This window comes from Rhopalosiphum padi, chromosome 2 (assembly GCF_020882245.1).
Source record: "Rhopalosiphum padi isolate XX-2018 chromosome 2, ASM2088224v1, whole genome shotgun sequence".
Classification (NCBI taxonomy): Eukaryota; Metazoa; Arthropoda; class Insecta; order Hemiptera; family Aphididae; genus Rhopalosiphum; species Rhopalosiphum padi.
The window spans coordinates 85,822,688-85,830,565 of NC_083598.1; the positions used below are offsets into that span (position 1 = coordinate 85,822,688).

The 7,878-nt window shown below is 27.8% G+C and overlaps 1 protein-coding gene across 1 annotated transcript in view; it reads right to left on the minus strand.

Annotated features, from left to right (window-relative positions):
* The window catches only part of LOC132921390 (uncharacterized), a 127,038-nt gene extending 121,000 nt beyond the window's left edge, over positions 1-6,038 (minus strand). Inside the window, 1 exon segment of the mRNA XM_060984395.1 lies at positions 5,468-6,038. The gene's annotated coding sequence lies outside the window, so the exon portion shown is untranslated.
* Positions 6,039-7,878: the final 1,840 nt, after the last annotated feature.

The following is a 7,878-nucleotide window of genomic DNA, read 5'->3' on the forward strand; positions in this document are numbered from 1 at the left end:
GCACAAAACGATTACTTAGAAATGTCTTTGTATCTCAGAATAATAAATAATGCCTATGTGACTTAGATATTATTATAAATAGAATGTAGATGCCAAAATGGTCCGAAATAAACTAGAATATTAATTTCATTGACTATACATTTAAAGTTATCATATATTATCATATGTAATATATTATTTTTTATAAAATTAAAATATATATTATTTGGTTCTATATCTATACATCGATTTATATTTATATAAATCGAAATTCATAATTCAAACTAATTTTCTTGCTAACCTATATTTTAATAACATGAGAATGTAAGTACGAAATTATTGTTTATTTAAATACAGTAATAGTGAAATAGTTGAAATAGTTTAGTAGAAATGATCAATATTATAATAATATGTATATATTATTATTATTAATATTATTTTTATACTATTTTTTATTTTATTTGTAAACCATATTAAACATAAAACATTTGGAAAATTATAATATGTCATGACAACAAATAAATTTGACGATGAAAATATAAATTCATGTTTCACAATAGCACAAGATTATATATTACATTATATTATCTCCAACGTCTTGAATTAAATTGTTTATCCATAACCATTATCCTCATTTTAAATCTAAAAATACATAAAATATTTTTAACATGCATATAAAATATACTGTGTAGCATTTAGTAATACTTATATGAAACGATAAATAAGTAATCGTCAACCATGTACTCCTATTTAAAAAAGTAAAAAACTATACGCGATTTCTGCATTATTTTTAATGTCCATGTACATAAAATTATTTTATACATTCATTTATGATATTATTATAATTATAAATATTCAAATTGGCAGCATTTTCCCTTATAAAAAAAATTAAAAAAATTAAATATTTATTGATTTTTCGATTTGTGTTTAATATCGTTCATTACTATACATAACTTTAAATAATTTAGATGAAAACAAAAATTCATTGTACCTATAGTCTACTATTAACTTTTAGTTTATAATTAAATAAAATAATATTTTGAAAAAATCCTCTTCACTAAAAAAACTATAATTTGATCCATCTAAGAACAAAGTTTTTATTTTACTCAACATCTTTAACATTGTATTTTATTTTATTTATTTCAATGAATAAGAAGTATGCCTAGGGGAGTACCCTAGAAAATAACCACTTACGAAACAATGCTGAAAATCTTTGAATAGAAACAAAATCTAGATTCCATTCAAAGTAATAAAAAAATAGAAAAACAAAACTTTTTATTTAAATAAAACAGAAAAATAATTTAGAATAGTAAAAAACGTGACTTTTCTTTCAATATACAATGATATGAGTATAACCTTGATATGGATATTTTAATCCACAATTAATTAATATATAGTAAATAAATTCATCAACTAAAGATATTAATAAATTCACCTAATTATTTTAAATATAATTTGTGTATTGTGTTACCAATATGAACTAGATAATGACTTAATGTATAATAATCTATAATTGTTCATTACTTTTTTGTCTTATTTAAATTTTTTATTCCAAAAAAAAAATGTATGATGCAACTTATGTACCTGGTGTTTATTACAGGCTTAGAAAAGTGCATTATTTTAAAAGTAATTCACACAAATATATGAGGTATCATTATAAATAGAAAAGTTTATAGACTGAACATTTTCTAAACATTATATTTTAGATAATCATATATTATATGTGTAATACTTTGAATATCTATGACAAAGTAGCTATCCAATTTAACGTGCAAAATAATTTATTCATTTTAATAGAATTTAATGTATTTCAAGTATACTACAAGTAGTTATAATAATAAAACAAATTATATAATAGATTATTAAATTTTAAATTAAATAAATATTTAAATAATTATGATCATTAAAATCATTAACTATAAATATTTTCTAAAATTAGGTTATCTATTTTTTTATTGAAATAAGCTTATATTCCACTCAATTCTAAAATATGAAATAAAAAGAGTTGTAAACATTTTCAGAGACAATACACGCAATCCACTTAACTTTTAAAAATCAAATAATACAAACAAAAAAAACTCTATGGTTCAAATCACGTTATAACGAATGTCAGATTCAAATAAAAGTTTTTCGCCAACTTTAAGCAGGACCAAAGTTTATTTTTATTTCAATAAATCGATCTACTTAGTTGTTTATTTGTTGAGTTTGAAATATTAGTGATAACAAACTTCATATTATTTTAAGGGTTTTGAATGAAATATAATTTTTTTTAAATCTAGTGATATTTTAATATTATCGATACATTTCAACTACACCCTTGACTAAATTAATTCAATAGGTATAAATAAACTCAAATTGAATAATTCAACATAATATTATTGTAAAATTAAATAGTAAATTTATAAGATAGGTAAAAAATCATTATACGAATTTGTTTTAATAACTTTACTTCGTTGGTCATGAACAATGAGTATATTATTTTCATAATTAACTATAATACCTGCCAATAACTAATCGAAGTTTTTTCAAATATTACAGATATAACTTTTCATCTGTATTCCTTAATAACATTAAACATACTATGTATTGCAATATATGTACGTATATATTATATTAAAATACGTTTTAAAAATATTTTTAGTACCAATTATTTTAAAACAAATATTGTTATTAATTATTCAATCATAAAATAATGCTTCGTTTATTGTTTAAAATTCTAATATAAGTTTAATAACTTAATAGAATGCATTATTTTAATTTAAAATAATATGTTTTTATATTTAACTACACAAACGGTGCTAAGTGGAAGTAACAAACAAAACATACATTTAAAAAAAATTAAAATCTACTTTTAAATTCCAATTAATCTTACTCAAAATGGCCGTAATATAATAAATCATCAATATTAATTACAAATCTACTGTGTAATAATCAAAAAAAAAATCTTATCATCCTTGAAAAGCTAAAATTTTATAATTTATAAAAAAAAACAGTATGATTTTCATCTCATCCATTATAAAAATAAAAAATAGAGATTTCATATAAGTATTCAACTAATCAAAGTAATGCAAATGAACTTAATCTATATATATTATAACGTATGTCACTTAAAATATTTAAAACATATATGAATGAATAATTTTGATCTTTTTAAAACACCTTAACCAATATAATCATTCTAAAAATTAACGAAATAAATTATTGCAAACATAGAATATGATTTAAGTGGATACCTGGTTAAATTGGTATAATATAAAACGAAGATGCTTACAAAACACCCAAATAACTTATACAGTTTATTCCAATTTATATTTATGCCTCTGTAAAGAAGAACATGATTTATAATTTTATAAAACTGCAATAAATTTAATCACATTATTGAATGGCAAAACTAATTTATTAATTTACAAAATAATAAATTTAAAGATATCAAGCCGTCCATAATATCATAACCCAAACCAGTCATAATATCCAGAAAATACGTGGTTATAATCAATCTACCTCAAATAGCATCACACACGGACATATCTTAACCAAAAGTGATCCACTTCTATGACAGCTTGCAGTACACTCATCACAGTCAAACACATACTTCCTGAATGCCAGCGATATTACTAAATTAAAACACTAACACTAACTTCCAGAAATTCTACTTGAAATTCTTGAACCTTCAACAAAGGCATAATCTTATCAAATATATAAACAAAACTAACCTCTCCCAACTATTTTAATACTATTTTTAACAATATAGATATTATAATTGTATCAACTAATATAATCTCGTCATTAATGTCTAAAAGTATTTAAAAAGTGTTTTAAAATTTTAAAAATATTACGGAAGTAAAATATAATAAATAAATGTGAAAAATACATTTTGCGGGTATTTAAGTTTGACAAATTATACGTGTATTTTTACATGAATTCTTTCTTTGTATTTATTCAATTTTTATTTTGTTTATTACAACGAACCCTATCGGCACCTTATTTTATATCGTATATACTATCCAATGTTCAAGTGTAATGGTTGAAAAAACAACCTGTATAAAGTTTTTGATAAGTTGTTGTTGAAATTGTCTTACCTCTAGAATACCCATTACATCAATGTAAACAATTTTGATTCTAAAAATAACTTGTGAATTATATTGAAAATAAAGCCGGAAAATTGGGTATGTGATACATACTATTTTTTTTTCTGAATTGGTACCTACAAAATATTAATGAAAATTTAATTCTACAAAATTACGCATTTAGAAGCTATTGTTATTTGTTTCTAATATGTTCCAGCCTTTCTGATGATTAAATATTACTACATTGAATGTGGATAGTATGTATGGCATGTTAATAAAATACTATACCCATACAGAGAATTGTTATGGTTTGCCAAGTGGATACTCATGTATTATAATAAAACTTTGTAATGCTACAATACTACCCATTAAACGAAACACTTAATTTTTATAATATAACTTAGATTCTAACTTCCATTACATTTGAAATTAAATGTTAACAACAATTATTTCGTTACGGTGATTTAAAAATTGATATATCATATTCAAATGTTATTCAAAGATTAACATTACTTTGTGGTAATAATGTAAAAACTAAAATCTTGTACCAAACAATATTCAATAATAGTATAAACACAACACATTCTAAAAATAACTAAAATGAAAAAATATTCATTACTATTGAGTTACCTATATCGGCTGTATCATAAGTAAAAAAAAAATATATATACTTGAAATGTACAATCCTAAACGAAATACTCAAGAACTAAAAGAAACAAAATTCGTGTTTATTGAAAACCAGAAATTGCACTTATGTTAATTAAATTAGATTCACCGAGTTAGAATAGTTATATGATATCATAAAAACTAAGCCAATTTACTATAAAATATTACCTTAATAAAATTATATATAGATAGGTTTAGTCGTGCACATGCATTGTTAACTCGATGCGTTTGAAAACCTAATGGAAAACAATATTATAACACATTATAATTATTATTTTAGGCTTAATTTTTAAATTTCATACATAAGCTTTAGTACAATTATAATGTTGATACTCATAAAATAAATAAAATAAAATAAAATCGATTTATAAATGTATTTTTTTTTATAAAAATAAAATGTACATAGAGATGTTTTCATATTATTATTATTCAAAGTGCGACTCGTTTTCTCGTTACATCAAAGAGCTTTACTACAGCACCAATATAATTATAGTCAAGACGATACACATTATACGGTAATACATAGTATATATACATGTATAAGTACATAAACAAATATTCGGTTTTGAACACGAGTGGTTATTCCATCAGTATAGAATTATTGCAAAACAAACACTGGACTCGAGAGAACGTATTTATATGTATATATACATATAGTGATTTTCGGTTGAAGTATATTTTAGAACACAAAACCCAAAACGAAAATGTACTACAACTACAAATACAACGGTGTCATGTCATTATTTAATACGTACCAACGGACGGGGCTACTATAAAAGCGAAACGATTAATAATATTATTGGCCGTGAAATAAAATTACGCGACTGCGGCGACGGAACGATCGCGCGCGCGCGGTGTTTTCGGACCGAATAGAGCGGCGGGAAAAAAATGTAAAAAAAAAAAAAATTAACGGAAAAAAAAAGAATTTTTTCTGTTTTTTTATTTTTATATATATATATATATACGTAATTTTCGTTCTCGCGGAAAAAAAAATCGGCGACGAGTGATCTCGGTCGGAACGGCGGGCGGGCGGGCGGGCGGGCGGGCTGCCGGTCCGGTGTGCGGAGCGGGGGGGAGGATGCGGCGGTCACTCGCGTGCGTTCTGAGCGTGTTCGCGCGCCGGACGGTAGCGAACGAGTGACGGGCCACGGGCGCCGACGACTGCCGTTACACTGTTGCGGAGCGTACACGCACTATCCGCACGGCGGTATTACGCGGCGGTGTACGTGTAAATACGGCGGCGACGGCGACGAGATAAACCTACGCGGCGCAGCGGTTTCGACGGTTCCGGGCTGCGCTCGTGGGCATCGCGCGTACCTGCCTGTTTACGTGCTGTGCCGGTGCGCGCGAGCGTGTACGCGCAGAGTTCAACGCCGTAGTGTGACGCGGCGCCGTGGCCACCGGGTTCGTGGCCATCGTGGTGGTGGCGGCGGCGGCGGTACGGCGGCGATCCCCTACCGGCGCGGCGCGGGGGTGGGTGGCGAACGTGTGTCGACGGCGGTGTGGCGGCCACGACGCGCGCGCAATTATTATATCCGCGCGCGCCGCCGCCGCCGCACTGCCCTGGCTGCGGCAGCAAACAAGTGGTTCGCGCGCAACAGTGTGCGCGACGCGCGATCGCCGCCACCCGTACCTTGCCCGAGCCTTGAGGTGTGTTGTGTGTTTATGCGCGATATATAACTATATTATCGTGATTATTATTCTGCCGCCGTGTTTTACGCCGCTCGGGGTCGCAAACAGCGGGTCAAATTATTATTACTATTATTATTACTATTATTATTATTATAATATATTACATGATATATTGTCCCGTGGTATTATTAATAATATTATCCATACATATCGCTTATCATTCGTACACCGCCGCTGTGGAACTTCCCCCGACGGTGTTCCGGTCGTCGCGTTTACAAACCGGAACTTTATTTTTTATTTCCTCAGGTCAGGTTATTTTTACTGTCGTCATATAGATGATGCTTGTGTGCGTTTCGAAACCAATTTCGTTGACGGCACTTGAAGCCTGGATGAGAAACGTTACTAAGAAATCCGATATCGAGATTGAATTCGCTATAAAAAAAAGTTACGCGTCGACAAAGTTTTCGTTTTTACTTTTCATAAATCCAGTGGTTTTTGATTTTTTTTTTTTTTTTCGGCGGTAGTTTCTGTAAAGAGATCTGATCTAGTTGACACATTTTCTAGCCAAGACTATGAAAACCGAATACTTTTCTTAATAATTATTGAGAAAAAACGGTAAACGCGTAATATCGTTTACGCAACACCAGTTTTTGAGAAAAATCTAGATCATAAAAGTTTAAAATTTTCATCAAATATTTAAACTTATTTTAAGCTTTATAAATAACCGACCAATAATGTTAACATTTGTATTTTATGATAGAGTACCTCTCTACTCGTATATTTAACTATTATAATATTGTTTGCAATATTTTTGGTACAAATAAGTTACAGAATTAATAAAATATCAGTAACAATGTAAACGTAAAAATATAACGTTAATTATCCTTAAACATAGAAGCGGGTTCACTCATTTTCTTCAGTCTGAATAATTTTTCGAATACAATGATTTATTATTGAATTCAAATTTAACACATTTATTGACTATTACAAATTCACAACTTACAGTGACCGAAATACCTACTCAATAACAACACAATCAAAATAAATTGAATTCATTTTTATATTAATTTTTTTTTTTTTTAGTTAACATTTAACAAATTAACACAACTGGTTCTACTCACATAGTATTTGATATATTTTTTTTTCTTGGTTATTGTGAAAAATGTTCTAAAAATAATTTATTCAACTTTTTTTATTATAAAATTATAAAAAACAATTATTTTAATGAACATCACATAAAATCATGTAGACGTACCATTAATGTATATTTTTTTAAATTATACTTGTTTCGTTTCAATCAAGTTTGAAAAACAATGGTGATTATGATACGTGTTCATTGTTTTGGGTTGTACCTACTCCTATCGCTGTGTAATGCTTTAAACCCCAAAACAATTAATCATCACATTTTAAAAATTATTCCACGTGGAATATATACAATGATGATGATGAATTAACAATATGATCATATAACACGCAACCATGAACGGTAAAACCAACTCTCCAACTCTTTTATTCCAAGTCTTTCTCGAAGTCC